This window comes from Stomoxys calcitrans, chromosome 2 (assembly GCF_963082655.1).
Source record: "Stomoxys calcitrans chromosome 2, idStoCalc2.1, whole genome shotgun sequence".
NCBI lineage: Eukaryota > Metazoa > Arthropoda > Insecta > Diptera > Muscidae > Stomoxys > Stomoxys calcitrans.
Genome location: NC_081553.1, coordinates 101,135,704 through 101,154,828, shown reverse-complemented (window position 1 = coordinate 101,154,828; position 19,125 = coordinate 101,135,704). Strand labels below are relative to the sequence as shown.

The 19,125-nt window shown below is 42.4% G+C and overlaps 1 protein-coding gene across 1 annotated transcript in view; it reads right to left on the bottom strand.

The window, feature by feature from the left end:
• Positions 1-19,125, bottom strand: part of LOC106082975 (sodium/calcium exchanger 1) — a 577,326-nt gene that overhangs the window by 465,613 nt on the left and 92,588 nt on the right. The window lies entirely within an intron of this gene.

Genomic DNA, 19,125 nt, shown 5'->3' with positions numbered 1-19,125 from the left:
TTAACAAAAGACCATTTTATTACAATATTACTGCAAATCCGACGAACATACATATGGAAGCTATATCCAGATCTGAACCGATTTTTTCCAAATTCAATGGGCTTTGTCTCTAGGCCGAAAAACATGCCTGTACCAAATTAGAAGACGATCGGATGAAAACTGCGACCTGTACTTTGTACACAAATTAACATGGACAGACAGACGGACAGACGGACGGACAGACAGACGGACAGCTAAATCGAATCAAAAAGTGAATCTGAGCCGATCGGTATTCTTATCAATGGGTCTATCTTTCTCTCTTCCTTTTGGGTGTTACAAACAAATTCACAAAGTTATAATACCCTGTACCACAGTAGTGGTGAAGGGTATAATTAGTTACGTTCAATAATACTGCGGTTATGGCTAACGTCTGATATGTTAAAGCGAAACGTTATACGGTTAGGGAGGGCTCTCCCCCTCCCTCCTCCCTACGCTGACTGTTTGGAATAGTGGATACCCACTACGCGAATGCTCAGACGTGGGCTAGCGTTTCTGGCAGCAGTGTGGTGAAGGTTTTCAGGGACGAGGATGTCAAGGTCCCTGCCGTCACGATGGGCTCGAGATGACGAGAATCACTGCAGGGTCTGTGGGGATGAGGAGTAGTTGGAGACTATCGATATTCTGATATGCCAATGAACCGCGATGGTGGGGAGAAGACGGAGGGATGAGCACCTTTTTATGCCCTCCACTGTAGGATAGGGGCATGCTAACTTCCTCATTCCGTTTGTAGCACATCGAAATATCCATTTCCGACTCTATAAAGTATAAATATCGTCTTAAAAATCTAAGACGATCTAGCAATGGTGGAGCGTCTATCCGTCTGTCTGTTGAAATCACGAAACAATCTTCAAAAATAGATATATTGAGCCGAAACTTTGCACAGATTCTTTTTTTGATAGACAGTTTAAGTTCGAAGATGGGATATATCAGACCATATCTTGTTATAGCCCCCATATAGACTGACCTGCCGATTAAAGGCCCATAAAAGCCACTTTTAATATATGATTTTGCTGAAATTTGAGAGAGTGAGTTATCTTGGGCCACTCGATATCTTTCTTCAACTTGGCCCAGATCGTTCCAGATTTGGATATAGCTTCCAAATAGACCGATCTCTCACATTACCAATCTCCGAGATTTGGATGGGGCGGCCACCGGCACTTTGCCCTGAAAATAAATATCAAATTCGTTCTTTACTCCCAAATATCTTTGAAATTCAGTTTAGGGGGTACCCCATAACACTTGGCTCCACAATTGGATATTAAATTCGTTTTCTACTCTCAAATACCGTTCATTTGAGTCCCATATTGTCATAATTGGCCAATTAACCTATTTGACGCATTTTTAGAAGGAAAAGCGCCACCCAGACTCGAACGCAAACGTTAATGTCATATTCATAATCTACTCCCAAATACCTTTCATTAGAGTCCTATATAGCCATGGCTGGCTAATATGTCCATTGGGGGGTATTTGGAGGTGGGGCGACCTCCCATTACTTGGGCCTAATTTTGTATCCCATATTTCTAATCTACTGCCGAGTGCTTTTCATTTGAGTCCCATATCGATAAGAACGTCAAATATATCTGTTTTTGGGGTGGGACGACCCGCTGGTTAGTTCGACCTAAATTTTAATACCATATTCGTATTCTTGTCTCCAATACCTTTCATTTGATACCCATTTTATGTTGGGTGGCGCTTTTGGTGTAATGGGGAGGGTCCGCCCCCATCCGATATCCGAAAACTTATATGGTCTATGTTTCTTTCCAGACAAATCTACACAATCTGTTAATACCATATTCGTATTCTACTCTTCAATGCCTTTCATCTGATACCCATAGTGCTCATTAGGTCCATTTTTAATTTTAGGTGGTGGGGGGGAGGGCCCTCCCCTTTCCGATATCAACAAATTATAAAGTATATTCCTCCATCCTGACCATATTCGAAATCTACTCCCGAGTGCCTTTCAATTGAGTCCCCTATTGTCATGATCCTCCAATAAAAAAATTTTAGGGGTTTTGGGGCGGCCCCCATTTACTTGGACCCAATTTTTAATATAAAATTTGCACTCTACTCCTGAATACCTTTCATTCGAGTCCCATATTGTGCCCATCGATCCACTTTTGGTTCGGAGTGGCGTTTTTGTGTAATGGGGAGGGTCCGCCTCCTTCCGATATAAAAAACTTATATCGCCTATGTTTCGTTCCAAACAAACCTACACAACCTGTAAACAATTTAAAGAGAATCGGAGAAAACAAACATAGTCCCATATAGTCATGATTGGTTCATATGCCCATATGGACCGCTTTTGGGGGGTGGGGGACACCCTATACGTCGATCTGATTTTCAATGACAGATTCGTAACTTACTCCCGAATACCTTTCATTTGAGCCCAATATTGAGATGAAAGTTCAGTGAGTCTGTTTGGGTGAGTTTTGGGGCGGCCGATGGCAACTTGGACTCAAATTTTAATACCATATTCGTATTCAGCTCTCAAATACCTTTCATTTGATACTTATATTGTCCCGATCGGTTCACTTTTAATTTTGGGTGCTGTTTTTGGCATAAGGGGGAGGGTACGCCCCCCACCCCCCCCCCCCCCCTCAGATATCACAAAATTATATAGCCTATGTTTGCATCCAGAGCAACCTATACAATCTGTGAAAATTTCAAGGTAATCGGTTCGACGTTTTAGAGTATATACGGAGAAAATAAACAAATCGATAAACACAAATTGATTTTTATACCCTTCACCATAGGTTGGGGGTATACTAATTTCGTCATCCTGTTTGAAACACCTCGAAATATGCGTCTGTGACATCATAAAGTATATGTATTCTTGGTCGTCATGTCATTTTAGTCGATCTAGCCATGTCCGTCCGTCTGTCCGTCCGTCTGTCCGTCCGTCTGTCCGTCCGTCTGTCCGTCCGCCTGTCTGTCCTTCCGCCTGTCCGTCCGTCGAAAGCACGCTAACATTCGAAGGAGTAAAGCTAGCCGCTTGAAATTTTCCACAAATACTTTTTATTAGTGTAGGTCGGTTAGGATTGTAAATGGGCCAAATCAGTCGATGTTTTGATATAGCTGCCATATAAACCGATCTTGGGTCTTGACTTCTTGAGCCTCTAGAGGGCGCAATTCTCCTCCGATTTAACTGAAATTTTGCGCGTGGTGTTTTGGTATCACTTCCAACAACTGTGCTAAGCATGGTTCAAATCGGTCCATGTTTGGATATAGCTGCCATATAAACCGATCTTGGGTCTTGACTTCTTGAGCCAATAGAGTGCCCAATACTCATCCGATTTTACTGAAATTTTGCATGAGGTGTTTTGTTATGACTTCCAATAACTGGTCTATGTATGGCGCAAATAGGTATATAACCTGATATAGCTGCCATATAAACCGATCTGGGATCTTGACTTATTGAGCCTCTAGAGGGCGCAATTCTCATCCGATTTGGCTGACATTTTGCATGAGGTGTTTTGTTATGACTTCCAATAACTGTGCGGAGAATGGCGTAAATCGGTATAGAACGTGATATAGCTGCCATATAAACCGATCTGTGATCTTGACTTCTTGAGACTCTAGAGGGCGCAATTCTCATCCGATTTGGCTGAACGGTCATGAGAGAAGCCGTTGTACAACGGTACATTTCTAATATGGTCTGAATCGATCAATAACTTGATACAGCTCCCATATAAAACTATCTCCCGATTTAGCTTCTTGAGCCCCTACAAGGCGCAATTCTTATCCGAATGAACTAAAATATCGCACAATGACTTCTACAATGTTCAGCATTCATTTATGGCCCAAATCGGACTATAACTTGATATAGCTCCAATAGCATAACACTTCTTATTATTTATTCTTTGTTTGCCTAAAAAGAGATACCGCGCATAGAACTCGACAAATGCGAACCATGGTGGAGGGTATATAAGATTCGGCCCGGCAGAACTTAGCACGCTCTTACTTGTCATATATAAGAAAGATGTGGAGGGTACTCAAAGTTCGGCCCGACCGAACTTAATGTCTTTTTACTTGGCTACTTTAAGCTCTTTAGAGACATTTGACCCTCTTGCCATTGTGGACTTTGGGAAGTCCGGAAATGGGGTGAATGGAAAAGGGGAACAACAGTCGATGAGGGTTTTCAGATTCTGTGATGGGTGCGCCGACGTTTCGACTTTTTGTCCCTCTCTCTCTCTATCACTATCTCATCCTCTCTCTCCCCTCTCTCTCTCTATCGCTCTCATCTCCTTGCACATGTGCTTTGTCCATGTCTCAAAGTACTTCATCTCTTTCATTTAACTCTCTCTCTCCCTCTCTCTCTTATTCCATATCACCCAACTACGGTTGCCATTCGCGTGTCCCTTAATTTAACTTGAGCTTGCCCGGAGTAGGAACCGGTTTCCGATTCCTGCTAAATAATCATTGAGGGTCAAACTAAGGAATTTTTTGTGCAGAACTTGTCGCCAAAATTTCGGGAATTTCATGAATTTAGTCATCAACGTCCAAACAAATTTTATGTTCTAAGTAATAAAGGCGGCCCATGTAATACCTTCCTTACAAGCCCTCGAGATAACCCTTCCGGCAATGCTATGGTATCAACAATAACAACGACCAGTTAAATATAAAACAAATTAATTAATTCGCTTTGCGAACTGCATAACATTTTTTTGCACTTAGAAATGTAAATGAAATAAAATATCAAATCATCCTTTTCCTAGGGCCCAAAGGATGATATTGAATTCTTGGAAAAAAGCTGACATGTTGCCAAACAAACCAAAAATAGAGCTCAGCACTGAGCCCCTCATGGCTGCGGGCAAACAAAATTCATGCGAAAATATTATTCCTTTTGTTTTGTTAAAGAAGTCATTTAGTGACGAAGGATACTTGAAACCCCTCACCCCATCTCTCTGGAGATTTTTTTTTCACCTACACTCAAAGACAATCCTTTTTAGATGAAAATATAAAAGCCCACTTCAACAGCTCATTTAGTCAACCAAGCTGCCAAGCGAAATACTTCAGCAAGGTGTTGAATGTCTAGCATTGTCCTCCAAACCCTCTGTCTCCTAGTAGGAACAACCAACCACCACCTAGAATCATTTCAAATCTTCAAGAATTTATCCAGCGAAACGTGAAAATACTTTCAGTCTTTGCTAGGGTTTTTCTTAGTTATTTTTTTGCTGAGCTCAAATTGAAGAAAAACCCCCGAGTCATCACTCATTATCCCATTCTGATCTTGATACTCCTCCTCCTCCTCCTCGTCCTCCCCGCTTCTCATCAACATTTTCCCATAGTCCTGCCTTTACAAAAATAGCAGTAGAAAAATGCCAACTTAACATTAATTTCCAGCAGGTGAAAATAATCTGCAGCCAGCAACAAAAAAGTGATGAGATTTTTTTTTCCTTCGTTTGCCCCACAGGAAAATTGCCAACCTGGCTAAGAACGTTTTGACATAAAAATCACTGAGGCGGTAACATTTGTAGAGAGGTTGCAAGTAAGGCCAGCAGCATCAGTGTGATGATGTTTTGTAGTTGTGGAAAAAAAAAAAAAACAACCAAAAACATTAGCACCTCATCAGCAGTATTGCCCCAGTGCTAGAAGACATCAACAGGCAAAGGATAGTGCAATTGAAATTGATATGCCACGCAGCAAAGTGAGTGGCACAAACAATGTGGCCACTTCAACTAAAAATCAAAAGTGAGAAGTGATTTCATACTGTAGATGGAGATTACAAACATTAAAAATTAATCAGAAATTTAGAAAATTTAGCAACAACCCACATACCTTGAAAATCCCTTCAGCCTATGGTAGACGTGTTCGATCTAAAAGTGAGCAAAATATTGGCGTAAGGTGCATATTTGAGATGCCAAGGTCATTGGACTCTTTAATCAAAATCAAGTATTTTCGTTCGAATACACTTTTAGCGAACCTGGACTATTCGTTTGAGCCCTACAAATCGACTGAATCGGATGGTATATCGCCTGCCAAGCTGCAAAAGCCAATACCGTTTGCCAAACAGCTGCTGGGAATGATTTTTATGACCTGTGTTTTACTTGGCTTTGTGCCGACAGCATACCGAGGGGTTAGGGTCAATTTCCTTCCCAAGGCAGGTACACCGAGGCACTCCTTCCCCAAGAGCTTTAGGCCCGCCTGTCTTTTGTCTTAAAGACACTGTCTTGAAGGGACTGTTGGAAGCGTACAACAGGTTTCTTCTTGACCTATCTTTCAGAAGCGGCTACTAGCATGTCTACTCTAAGGGTCAGTCAGTTGATAGTGCCCTCCATGACGTGGTGGATCACATAGAGGAAACTTGGGGACAGGCGACATCGCTTTGGTGACTTTCTTGGATATAGAAGAGACTTTTAGTAACACACAAACTTCTGGTGAATTGGCAGAAAAATCTATGGATCACTGGCTGAGGGCTCGGTAAGGAAGATACTGACCAGGGGGACACCGCAGGGAGGAGGAGGGAGGAGTTCCGCTCTAGTGGCTCCAAATTATATATGGGACATTCAGGAGGAAAGACTGCCTATACTGATGACGTCGTCATGTTGATTTCTCTTTACTACTACACAAACTTCTGGTGAATTGGCAGAAAAATCTATGGATCACTGACATGGGGCTTGGTAGGGAAGATTGGGACCAGAAGGACACCGCAGGGAGGAGTTTGAGATGCGATCTTGTGGCTCTAGATTATATATGCGTCATTCAGGTCTTTCAAGGATGAAAGACTACCTATGCTGATAACGTCGTCATGTTGATTGGCGGTTGCTTTCTCTCTACTATCACGGATATCCTGCAGGGCGCACTAAGGAAACTATGGTCTTAGCATAAACTCCAGAAAGACAGAGCTGGTGTTGTTCACAAGAAGAGGGAATAATGACAGGTTCCGGAGATTGGAACCTGGGCCCCCTGGGTGCACCCCTAGGGACGTTCTAAGGAATCTGTCTAGATTGACAAAGGCCAATGGGTTTAGCATAAACTCCAGAAAGACATAGCTGGTGTAGGAGGAAGTATGGCGAGTTCTGGGGAGTGGTCCTTGATGGAATGGAGCTATCGCTCTCTCAGGAGTCTAAATACCTGGGCGTTATTCTTGCCCAAAATTGAAATGGAGAAACGGTGAGGAGAGAGTCATACTGGGGGAGAATGCGCTCTACTCATAGCGCAACTCCATAGGTAGGAGTTGGGAACTAGACCAGGGCCGGTCCACTGTATGTACACTGCTGCGGTTCAACCGATCCCCATCTATGAGAGCCTGGTGTGGCACCGCCCCCTTGTGAGGGTGGCTCTAGGCGGTATGAAGGAGAAGGTTCAGGGTACTGCGACAGTGCTGATATCAGAAGCAAGGAGGAGTGCTTCGAAAGTAGCACTGAGTGCGAAACTTGATCTGAGACCTTTACAATTGTATGTGAAGTGCGTGGCATTGAGGACTGCCCTCAGACTGAGGAACATGGCGCTCTTCCGGTTTGGGAAGTACGTTTGTACTGTTGAAGGCCGCTGGCGTGGGACAACTACGTGGAAGTGGAGACGCGCCGGACTATGTGCCGGCCGGATGTTTCTTCGATGGCGATCTGGAGTTGTATTCCCGTAAAGAGGGCTTTGGGCTGGCAACGTCCAGCCTTTTCTTGGATCTCACTGTTTATGGTCCAAGGTAGATAGAGGCACCGAGGCAGGGGTTTTTATTGATATTCCAGATATTAAGGGGTCACATAGACTTGTGGACGCGTGTAAAGTCTTTCTGGGTGAGGCCTTGGATGTAATCCAGAGTCAGGAGAGGAGTTCCTGTCAGACTATCACTATTCATGTGGACAGTCAGGGTTAGAGCTGCAGAGTCTAGACCTCGATTCACACTCCGACGCCGGCACCAACTCGGGCTGCTGTCAGATTGTGCTGGTTTCTGGGATGGTGTCAAACGAGCCGAATGACAGCTGGCCAAGTTTGAAACCCCCAATAGTGAAACCCCCTTCTATACTGGCTTTTTGGGATGATGGATGCTTACTACGGCGAATGTGCAGACTTGTTGCAGAAGTGCTTCGAAAGTAGCACTGAATGCGACACTTGATCTGAGACCATTGCATTTGTATGTGGAGTGCGTGGCGCACTTCAGATTTCGTGCATTCATGTGCTCTGCGGAAGCTCGCTGGCGAGGGGCGACTACGGACTGTACGGACTCAACGGACTGTGAACCGGGCGGATATCTTTCGATGTGAAGTGCGTGGCATTGAGGACTGCCCTCAGACTGAGTAACATGGCGCTCTTCAGATTTGGGGAGTACGTTTGTAATGTTGAAGGCCGCTGGCGTGGGACAACTACTTGGAAGTGGACGCGCACCGGGCTATGTGCCGGCTGGATCTTTCTTCGACGGCAATCTTGGGTTTGCATTCCCGTGAAGAGAGCTTTGGGCCGGCGACGTCCTGCCTTCTTGGATCCCACTGTTTATGGTCCAAGCTAGATAGAGGCACCGAGACAGGGGTTTTTATTGATTTTCCAGATATTAAGGGGTCACTTAGACTTCTGGACGGTTGCAAAGTCTTTCTGTGTGAGGATTTTGCGATCCTCATGGCCCTGGATGTGATCCGAAGTCAGGAGCGGAGGCCCCTTCAGACTATCACTATTCTTGTGGAGAGTCAGGGACAGGGCTGCGGAGTCCAGCTTTTGTCGGAGTCGGTGTATTAAGACGGAGTCGGAGATCGGTTCGGAGTCGGCGAAAGCGTTATCATTTCCGACTCCGGATCAACAAGGTGTCTCCGACTTTGACTGCAGCCTCAAAAACTTGACTCCGGTCGACTGCGCAGCCCTGGGTGGGAGTCATATGAGGTAGAGACTTGTCGGGAAATGCAAGGACCGTTTTGAAAGTTTGGGGGCTGCTGTCAGATTGTGCTGCTTTCTGGGCCATCAAGGGATGGCGGCAAATGAGCCGGCTGAGAGTTGGTCAAGTTTGAATTGCGAATGGAATCTTTGAGTGTAACGCTGATGATGAAATCCCTTCTATACTGGGTATTTGGAATGGTGGATGCTTACTACGGCGAATGTGCAGACTAGGAATGGGCTGGCACTGGAGACTTCAGGTTCGCCAAGGTCCTGTGATCGGTTCTCGAGAACGAAGACGCCCATTGTCCTTGTACTGGAGAAACGCGATCTCGGTTTGTTGTTGGGAGTTCTGACCGTCCAAATTGACATTGGGACGGGATCGGGACGATGCGGTTTTCTACCGAGTTTTTGGGGATCAGGAGGAGTTGGAGACGGTGCAACATCTGCTGTGTATTTTGGGTAAACACCTCTTCTCTTCACTGAACTCTCCACAGATTTTCAACGCCACGAGTCATTCTACCTGGTTCGGTCTCTATGCTATGCGGTCTTATCGTTTATCTCTTTCTCTTTTTATACCCACCATCATAGGAAGGGGTATACTAATCTAGTCATTCCGTTTGTAACACCTCGAAATATTGATCTGCGATCCCATAAAGTATATATATTTTGGATCGTCTCGACATTCTTGTTCGATCTAGCCATGTCCGTCCGTCTGTGCGCCCGTCTGTCGAAATCACGATAGCGGTCGAAGGCGTAAAGCTAGCTGCTTGAAATTTTGGACAGATACTTCTTATTGATGTGGAAGCCACCGTAGCGCAGAGTTTAGCATGTCCGCCTATGACGCTGAACGCCTGGGTTCGAATCCTGACGAGATAAACAGAAAAAATGTTCAGCGGTGGTTTTCCTCTCCTAATGCTGGCAACATTTGTGAGGTACTATGCCTTGTAAAACTTCTCTCCAAAGAGATGTCGCACTGCGGCATGCCGTTTGGACTCGGCTATAAAAAGGAGGCCCCTTATGATTGAGCTTAAAACTGGAATCGGACTGCACTCAGTGATATGTGAGAAGTTTGCCCCTGTTCCTTAGTGGAATGTTCATGGGCAAAATTTGCATTTTTACTTCTTATTGATGTAGATCGTTGGGGATTGTAATGGGGCCATATCGGTTCAGATTTTGATATAGCTCCCATACAAACCGATCTCCCGATTTGACTTCTGGAAGCCACAATTTATGTCCGATTTGTGTGAAATTTACCATGTAGTGTTCTGTTGCAACAACTGTGCCAAGTACGGCTTACATCGGTCTATAACCTGATATAGCTTCCATACAAACCGATCTCCCGATTTCACTTCTTGAGTCCTTACAAGCCGCAATTTTGGTCCGATTTGGATGAAATTTTGCATGCGTTGTTCTTTTACGACTTCAAACCACTGTGCCAAGTACAATCCGAATCGGCCTATAACCTGATGTAGCTCCAATATAAACCGATCTCCCGATTTAAATTCTTGAGTAACTGGAAGCCGCAATTTATGTCCGATTTGTGTGAAATTTGCCATGTAGTGTTCTGTTATGACTTGCAGCAACTGAGCCAAGTGCGGCTTAAATCGGTCTATAACCTGATATAGCTTCCATACAAAACGATCTCCCGATTTCACTTCTTGAGCCATTACAAGTCTCATTTTTTGACCGATTTGGCTGAAATGTAACTTGAAGTGTTTTGTTATGACTTCCAACAACTGTGGCAAGTACAGTCCGAATCGGTCTGTAACCTGATATAGCTCCCTTATAAACCGATCTCTTGATTTGGCTTCTTGAGTCCTTACAAGCTGCAATTTTTGTCCGATTTGGCTGAAATTTTGTATGCGTTGTTCTGATACGACTTCAAACTGTGCCAAGTACAATCCGAATCGGCCTATAACTTGATATAGCTACCATATAAACCGATCTCCCTATTTGACTTCTTGAGTCCCTGAAAGCCGCAATTTTTGTCCGATTTGGCTGATATTTGACATTTTGACTTCCAACAACTGTGTTGAGTACGGCCAAAATCAGTCTATAACCTGATGTAGCTCCCTTGTAAACCGGTCTCTCGATCATCCTTGTTCGGTTTCTAGAAGCTTTAATTTTTGCTGGTTTGACAGAAGTTTGGTATGTAGAAAAAAGTTATGCTCTTCAATTAAATTTATTTTTTATACATTTTTAACAGAATCTTTGGTGGTGGGTTCCCAAGATTCGGCCCGGTCGAACTTAGCACGCTTTACTTGTTTTTCAGCAATTCAAACCCTGCCTTATGGGACTGGTATATCGACCATTTCAATATATGACTCAAATAATAGGTACAAGAGCGTTAAAAATGCGCAGCGGAGTGGGCCCGGTTCGGCGAGTAAACTATTGGGTTGCCCAAAAAGTAGTTGCGGATTTTTTAAAAGAAAGTAAATGCATTTTTAATAAAACTTAGAATGAACTTTAATCAAACATACTTTTTTACACTTTTTTTCTAAAGCAAGGTAAAAGTAACAGCCGATAACTAACAGAAGAAAGAATGCAATTACAGAGTCACAAGCTGTGAAAAAATTTGTCAACAACGACTATATGAAAAATCCGCAATTACTTTTTGGGCAATCCAATACAATATATAAGACATGCCACCGGTGAGCTGTACCCCAGCACCCAGAGGTAACGTGGCGTAACACTCTCTTTATATATCTGCTTTCGTCTCTCCTGCTCTCTCCCTCTCTCTCTCTCTCCCTCTCTCTCTCTCTCCCTCACTCTCTCTCCCTCTCTCTCTCCCTCTCTCTCTCCCTCTCTCTCTCCCTCTCTCTCTCCCTCCTTCTCACTCTCTCCTATTTAATTTCTTTCTAGGACGAAAAAATGAAAGATAGGTCTCCGAGTGAAGCGGTTAACAACTACGGTTCCCAGGCGCGTGTTCTACAATCTAGCTTTTCCTCCAGGCGCTCATAGAGTATATCCTTAGTTTGTTCTCACCTTGTCTTGTCTCAGAGTATGGGCCCATATTAAGCTTATGCTGAAGAATTTTGTCTTTATGGGAATTGTGACAAGTCTTTCATTCACTTGAGTAAATCTTAAGATGAGGTATCTTAGTCTTAGTCCTTGGAACCCACAATGCCAAATGGCAGCTGAAACTATCGGAAAAAGTGGCTTGGATCTTTGAAATATTCAGGTGATATGCATCTTTTTATAGAGGCCATACCAAAAAGTGGATCGATATCGAAAACTTTGGCAAGGAGTGGTTGAGTGCCCAAAATGCGTATTTGAGGCAAATCAGTTTGAAAAAGTGGTTAACAACTTCAAAATACTTGGGGTAAGCTCTTATCATCAGAAGTAAACAGCCTGGTGCATGTCTTGCCTCATGGTGGCTACAACATAAGTGGACCTTCGATGTTGTTGTGAAGCCTTTCCCAATCCATTGCACATTCTGTAAAGCAGAATTCTCAGTCTTTTTCAGTTCCCTACATCACACATTTTTCACTTTAACTCTCTTTTTCCCTTCATGCCGATTATGAAATTTTGTTATCTAAATGAACTTGAAAGAAAGACACAAACGAAAAACTGTATATATATATATATATATATATATGTGTGTGTGTGTGTGTAATACCTTTTCAAGTTAACTATTGGGTTGCCCAAAAAGTAATTGCGGATTTTTCATATAGTCGGCGTTGACAAATTTTTTCACAGCTTGTGACTCTGTAATTGCATTCTTTCTTCTGTCAGTTATCAGCTGTTACTTCTAGCTTGCTTTAGAAAAAAAAGTGTAAAAAAGTATATTTGATTAAAGTTCATTCTAAGTTTTATTAAAAATGCATTTACTTTCTTTTAAAAAATCCGCAATTACTTTTTGGGCAACCCAATATATACAAATTACTCCTTTATGTGCAAGAAAATGAAAGGACCTTTTGCATAAATGTATGCAAATTCAATTCTCACAGGTGCAAATGTTTTACCCACACAATCCCCAACTACTGTCTGCAAAAGCGACAGTCTACATCACTGTGCGATGCGATGGAATTTCATGAAAGATGGATAGATATTGAATGATGAAATCCCCAAGTTATACTCATCGTCATCAGCATTTCATCTGTGAAAGTGTTTATGGCAGAATCTTCCCACCGCTAGGCGAGACATAGCAATCTTTACAAGTATTAACAACTCGGGGTAGTTGTTAATGGGCGATGAGTATGCTGACGTGGAGAGGCAAAGCAAAGAGAAGTGTTGGCAGGCAGTTAGTTCCTGCAGTCGAAATGATAGCAGAAAGGGTAATCTCTGCATATTTACGTATCTAACAATGGTTTTACTCATCCTAGTCTACATAACATAGATGTTGAAGCAACAAGGACCAAAACTGCTGCCAGCATTGTCATGTAGTCTACCATGCTTACACTACCGTCCTCCCCCACCCTCACTTCACATTCACTAACTTTAAGCCCTGGTTAACGTTTGTTTTTAGCTTTGGGGAATGTGAATGTGTGCTGCTACATAGAAGCACTACGCATATATAGCTGTTTCCCCCCCACACGCACACACTCACACACACATACAAGTGTCTGCATGTGTTTGGGAAAAAAAAAGTATTTATCCTTTCCCTTTTCACATTTACTCAGTTGGTGTGTCTTTTGCATCTGTGTGGAAATGTGTAAAACATTTATGAAAATTTGTAAAACTACTCCTAAAGTTAAGATTTTCACTGCTCAACACCCCCATCCACTGTGGCTGCCATAATGGTATTGTTATTGCTCTGTCAAAGAGTCGGTATATCACACACACACACACACACACTCGCATGAACAATTGTACCTAGAGTTCTAGTTGAATGTTTATGCCTTGCTTATGCCTTGCCTCATGGAGGTTTACAGTTTACTCACCCATTGGATTAAAATTCACATTCAGTTGGGTATTATGGCGAATATTATTGACACTTTAGAATCTTTAAGGAATATGCTAGAATTTGTAACTAGGATTCTGTTAAGCAAGGAATATCTATAAAGAGAGGATATATTCGGTTGCCCAAAAAGTAATTGCGGATTTTTTAAAAGAAAGTAAATGCATTTTTAATAAAACTTAGAATGAACTTTAATCAAATATACTTTTTTACACTTTTTTTCTAAAGCAGGCTAAAAGTAACAGCTGATAACTGACAGAAGAAAGAATGCAATTACAGAGTCACAAGCTGTGAAAAAATTTGTCAACACCGACTATATTAAAAATCCGCAATTACTTTTTGGGCAACCCAATATATAAATAAACATCATCCCACTTTTAAAAAATGTATTTTCTTATTCAAGGGAATTTTGGGGATTTTTATCAAAATTTTGGTAATTCGATATGGGGGATTTCAGATGCCAGGTAACAGTAACGGTTCTGAGTGCCTTTAACTACAACAAGTAAATGCTAAGTTCGGCCGGTCCGAATCTTATATACCCTTCACCATGGATCGTATTTGTCGAGTTTTTTTCACGGTATCTCTTTTTAGGCAAAAAAGGATCAAAGAAAAAAATTGCTATGCTATTGGAGCTACATCAAGTTATGGCCCTATTCGGAACACAATCGAAATGAATCTTGGAGACCATAGTAGAAGTCATTGTGGCAAATTTCAGCCAATTCGAATTATTGGGTTGCCCAAAAAGTAATTGCGGATTTTTCATATGGTCGGCGTTGACAAATTTTTTCACAGCTGGTGACTCTGTAATTGCATTCTTTCTTCTGTCAGTTATCAGCTGTTACTTTTAGCTTGCTTTAGAAAAAAAGTGTAAGAAAAGTATATTTGATTAAAGTTCATTCTATGTTTTATTAAAAATGCATTTTCTTTCTTTTAAAAAATCCGCAATTACTTTTTGGGCAACCTAGAATTGCGTCCTTTAGGGGCTGAAGAAGTAAAATAGGGTTATAGGTTATCGGTTTTAGCCAAATCGGATAGGAATTGCGCCCTCTAGAGGCTCAAGAAGTCAAGACCCCAGATCGGTCTATATGACAGCAATATCTGGTTATAGACCGAATAGTTGTTGGAAATCATAACAATAGACCTCATGCAAAATTTCAGAGAAATCGGATAATAATTGTGCCCTCTGGAGGCCCAAGAAGTCAAGACCCCAGATCGGTCTATATGACAGTAATATCTGGTTATAGACCGAATAGTTGTTGGAAATCATAGCAACAGACCTCATGCAAAATATTAGCCAAATCGGATAAGAATTGCGCCCTCTAGAGGCTCAAGAAGTCAAGACCCCAGATCGGTCTATATGACAGTAATATCTGGTTATAGACCGAATAGTTGTTGGAAATCATAACAACAGACCTCATGCAAAATTTCAGCCAAATCGGATAAGAATTACGCCCTCTAGAGGCTCAAGAAGTCAAGACCCCAGATCGGTCTATATGACAGTAATATCTGGTTATAGCCAATACCCAAGAAGGGTGAGGCACACAACCCTGCGAATTATCGGCCAATTGCGATATGCTCCGCTCTCTCCAAGGTCATGGAGAGCATGGTTAATCACCCTCTTGTCAGGTATTTAAAGTCTAATGGCTTTCTTAGCGACCAACAGGATGATGACCTTATGGCACTTCTGTCGGAACGTTGGACTCGCTCAATCCACCAGTTTGGTGAGAGTAAGGCTGTGGCTCTGGATATCTCCAAGGCATTTGATAGGGTCTGGCACGATGCACTACTATCAAAGCTTGTCGCATTTGGTGTCGGTAATAGCTTCATTCGATTTATTTCGAGCTTTCTCAGAGATCGCACGCACACGAGTCGTTATAGATGGGTTCTCATCCAATGAGCACAAATTGACCGCAGGTGTACCCCCGGGGCTCTGTTTTTTCTCACTCATTACTCATTTGCGGATGATAGTGATCTTTGTCATTCGTACTAATTCGACCATAGGCCAAATCTTCGAGACATTGAGGACAAGAGGCGGGTTATGGACGATACACTCTGCCAGGATTTGCTGACCATTTCTAAGTGGGGTCGAATGAATCGAGTAGATTTTAATGCACGCAAGACTCAGTGCTGCTTGTTGTCACACAAACGACCCATTCGCTGACCCATTACGATCATCTTTGTCTATCAACGCTGTAGATGTTGAGCAATCAGAAGCTCTTGATCTTGTGGGCATTAAATAATACAAAGTGATGTCCTTTGGGCTACACATGTATTCGAAGTGTCGAAATAAGCATTCACGTGTTTAGGCTTCCTTAAACGGTGTAAGAATTACTTCACTCCGTCTGATCTTCTTAACATCCATACCATTTGCATAAGGTCGAAAATGGAGTACAACTCACATGTATGAGCTGGAGCTTCAAAATCATCCCTGGAGTTGTTTGGCGCTGTTCTATCGGTACTTTCATGAGGTGCGTTCGTCTGATATTCGTCTTCTTATTCCTGATGTAAGGATGTATGTCAGGCATACTAGACATTCCAGGAACTCACATAACCTGATATAGCTGCCATATAAACCGTTCTTGGGTCTTGACTTCTTCAGCTTTTAGAGGGCGCAATTCTTATCCGATTTGTATGTAATTTTGCACGTTGTGCTTTGGTATCACTTTCAACCACTGCGCTAAGTATGGTTCAAATCGCTCCATAGCCTGATATAGCTGCCATATAAACCGATCTTGGGTCTTGACTTCTTAAGCCTCTAGAGGGCGCAGTCTTATCCGATTGGAATGAAATTTTGCATGACGTGTTTTGTTAGGATATCCATCAACTGTGCCAAGTATGGTTCAAATCGGTCCATAACCGGATATAGCTGTCATATAAACCGATCTTGGGTTTTGACTTCTTGAGCCTCTAGAGGGCGCAATTCTTATCCGATTTGAATGAATTTTGGCACGTAGTGTTTTGTTATGATATCTAGTATGGTTCAAATCGGTCCATAACCTGATATAGCTGTCATATAAACCGATCTTGGGTATTGACTTCTTCAGCTTTTAGAGGGCGAAATTCTTATCCGATTTGTATGTAATTTTGCACGTCGTGTTTTGGTATCACTTTCAACAATTTTGCTGAGTATGGTTCAAATCGGTCCATAACCTGATATAGCTGCACTATAAACCGATCTTGGGTCTTGACTTCTCGAGCCTCTAGAGGGCGCAATTCTTATCCAATTTGAATGAAATTTTGCACGACGTGTTTTGTTAGGATATCCATCAACTGTGCCAAGTATGGTTCAAATCGGTCCATAACCGGATATAGCTGTCATATAAACCGATCTTGGGTCTTGACTTCTTGAGCCTCTAGAGGGCGCAATTCTTATCCGATTTGTATGTCATTTTGCACGTGGTGTTTTGGTATCACTTTCAACAATTTTGCTGAGTATGGTTCAAATCGGTCTAAAAGCAGGCACAGCTGCCACATAAAACGATGTTGGGTCTTGACTTCTTGAGCCGCTAGAGGGCGCAATTCTCATCCGATTTGTATGTAATTTTGCACGTCGTGTTTTGGTATCACTTTCAACAATTTTGCTGAGTATGGTTCAAATCGGTCTAAAAGCTCGCACAGCTGGCACATAAAACGAGGTTGGGTCTTGACTTCTTGAGCCGCTAGAGGGCGCAATTCTCATCCGATTTGGCTGGAATTTTACACTACAGTGTTTCGTTATGACTTCCAACAACTGTGTAAAGTATGGTGTAAAATCGGTACATAAACTGTTATAGCTGTCATATAAACGGGTCTGGGATCTTGACTCCTTGAACATCTAGAGGGCGCTATTCTCATCCGATTTTGCTGAAATCTTGCACAATAGCTTCTAATATGACCTTCAATATACTTGTGTAATAGGGTCTGAATCGATCTCTATCTTGATACAGCTCCCATATAAACCGATCTCCCTATTTTGGCCTGCGGATCGAACAATGCATTATAGAGAGAATTCTTATTTCGCCCGAACCGTTTGTATGTGGAATCGGCTTCTGGCTAATGTTTTTCCCACCCACTAAAGATTTAAGACAAATGTCAATAAGCACTACATCCTACATCCCCCCCCCAAACCCCCCCCCCCCCCCCTCCAATTCCTAATTTCCTCTCGCCAACGCAATGCACTAGCATTCATAGGGGACATCCCCTTCGTGTTGGCTGACAGAGAAAAAAAAAGTACAACATACCAACGTACGGCCTCTGAAGCCTTCACAATATGGCTGATGAGTAATTTTAACCAAATTACGCAACGGGTTCCATAGTGGTTGGGGTGTGTTGCAATATCCGGCCTTCCCTTTCCACTTGCAAAGGAAGTCTCCGATCATAAAGCTCGTCTCGAAAGAGAAACAGACGAAAAAACGATTGCCTTTAGTTTGAGCACCATATTGCATTCACTTGAGGGTGGAAGGGCCGCTTGGCGCCCCGCCCAAGTCCGAGCTCCAAAAACTGATCTCATCTTCGTATTGCTGGAGTCATTTTAGGGGATATGTAAAAATCTATTGTTTGCGATTTTCCGCGTAGACTGCACTTTAACTCATTTTTGCATAACATAACCTGATTGCCATCGAAGTTCTCCTCTCTTCTCTCTTCCACTCTCTTCTTACCTTCCACTCATTCTGCCAAATAACTTGAAATTTTCTACAGTACGCCATATACAGGCATGGCTGCTGCCGTTTTCTCCTTGTTTTAATCGTAGGGCACGCTTACATTGCCACATCACTTAGGGCTCTCAAAAAAAATTAAAAATTCATTCTCTTGTTTGCCAACAACATACCCAACTTATATTCTATTTTAAAACTGATTACGGATGCGCAATTAATTTTCATGATGAAAAACTTGAAATTGTTATTGCCTCAAACTTTTCATCAACATCATCGCCAATCACCAGCATCATCAGCATTGGCATTTACAAACAAGATTAGATAATGACTTTATTTTGAAATGTAATTCGATCCTTGCTAAAGGACGAAAAAAAACCTGAAAAGGGCATGGGGTTAAGATATCGTATCAACACCAATTGTTCCTCGGCAGGCATGTGCACCCTTTTTTCGTTTTTCATTTTGCTGCTCAATAAGGTTGAGTGGCAATTGGCAGCACAATGATGGGGGGGATGGCGCCGCACAATGATTTTTTAAAATTGCCCCTGCATGGAGGCTCTATTGATGATGTTGTGAACAACATCAGTTGCCGAGTGGGCAGGATGCATGAGTGAGGAATGATGGTGGAGCAAGTTAACAAAGCCTGTCAATGACGACTAAAGGATATGACCTTTTCAACAAATATTCAAAGAATGGTGGTCCATTCGAAGCAATTGTGATTTTATTGGAATTTGATTTGATGTGATTTGA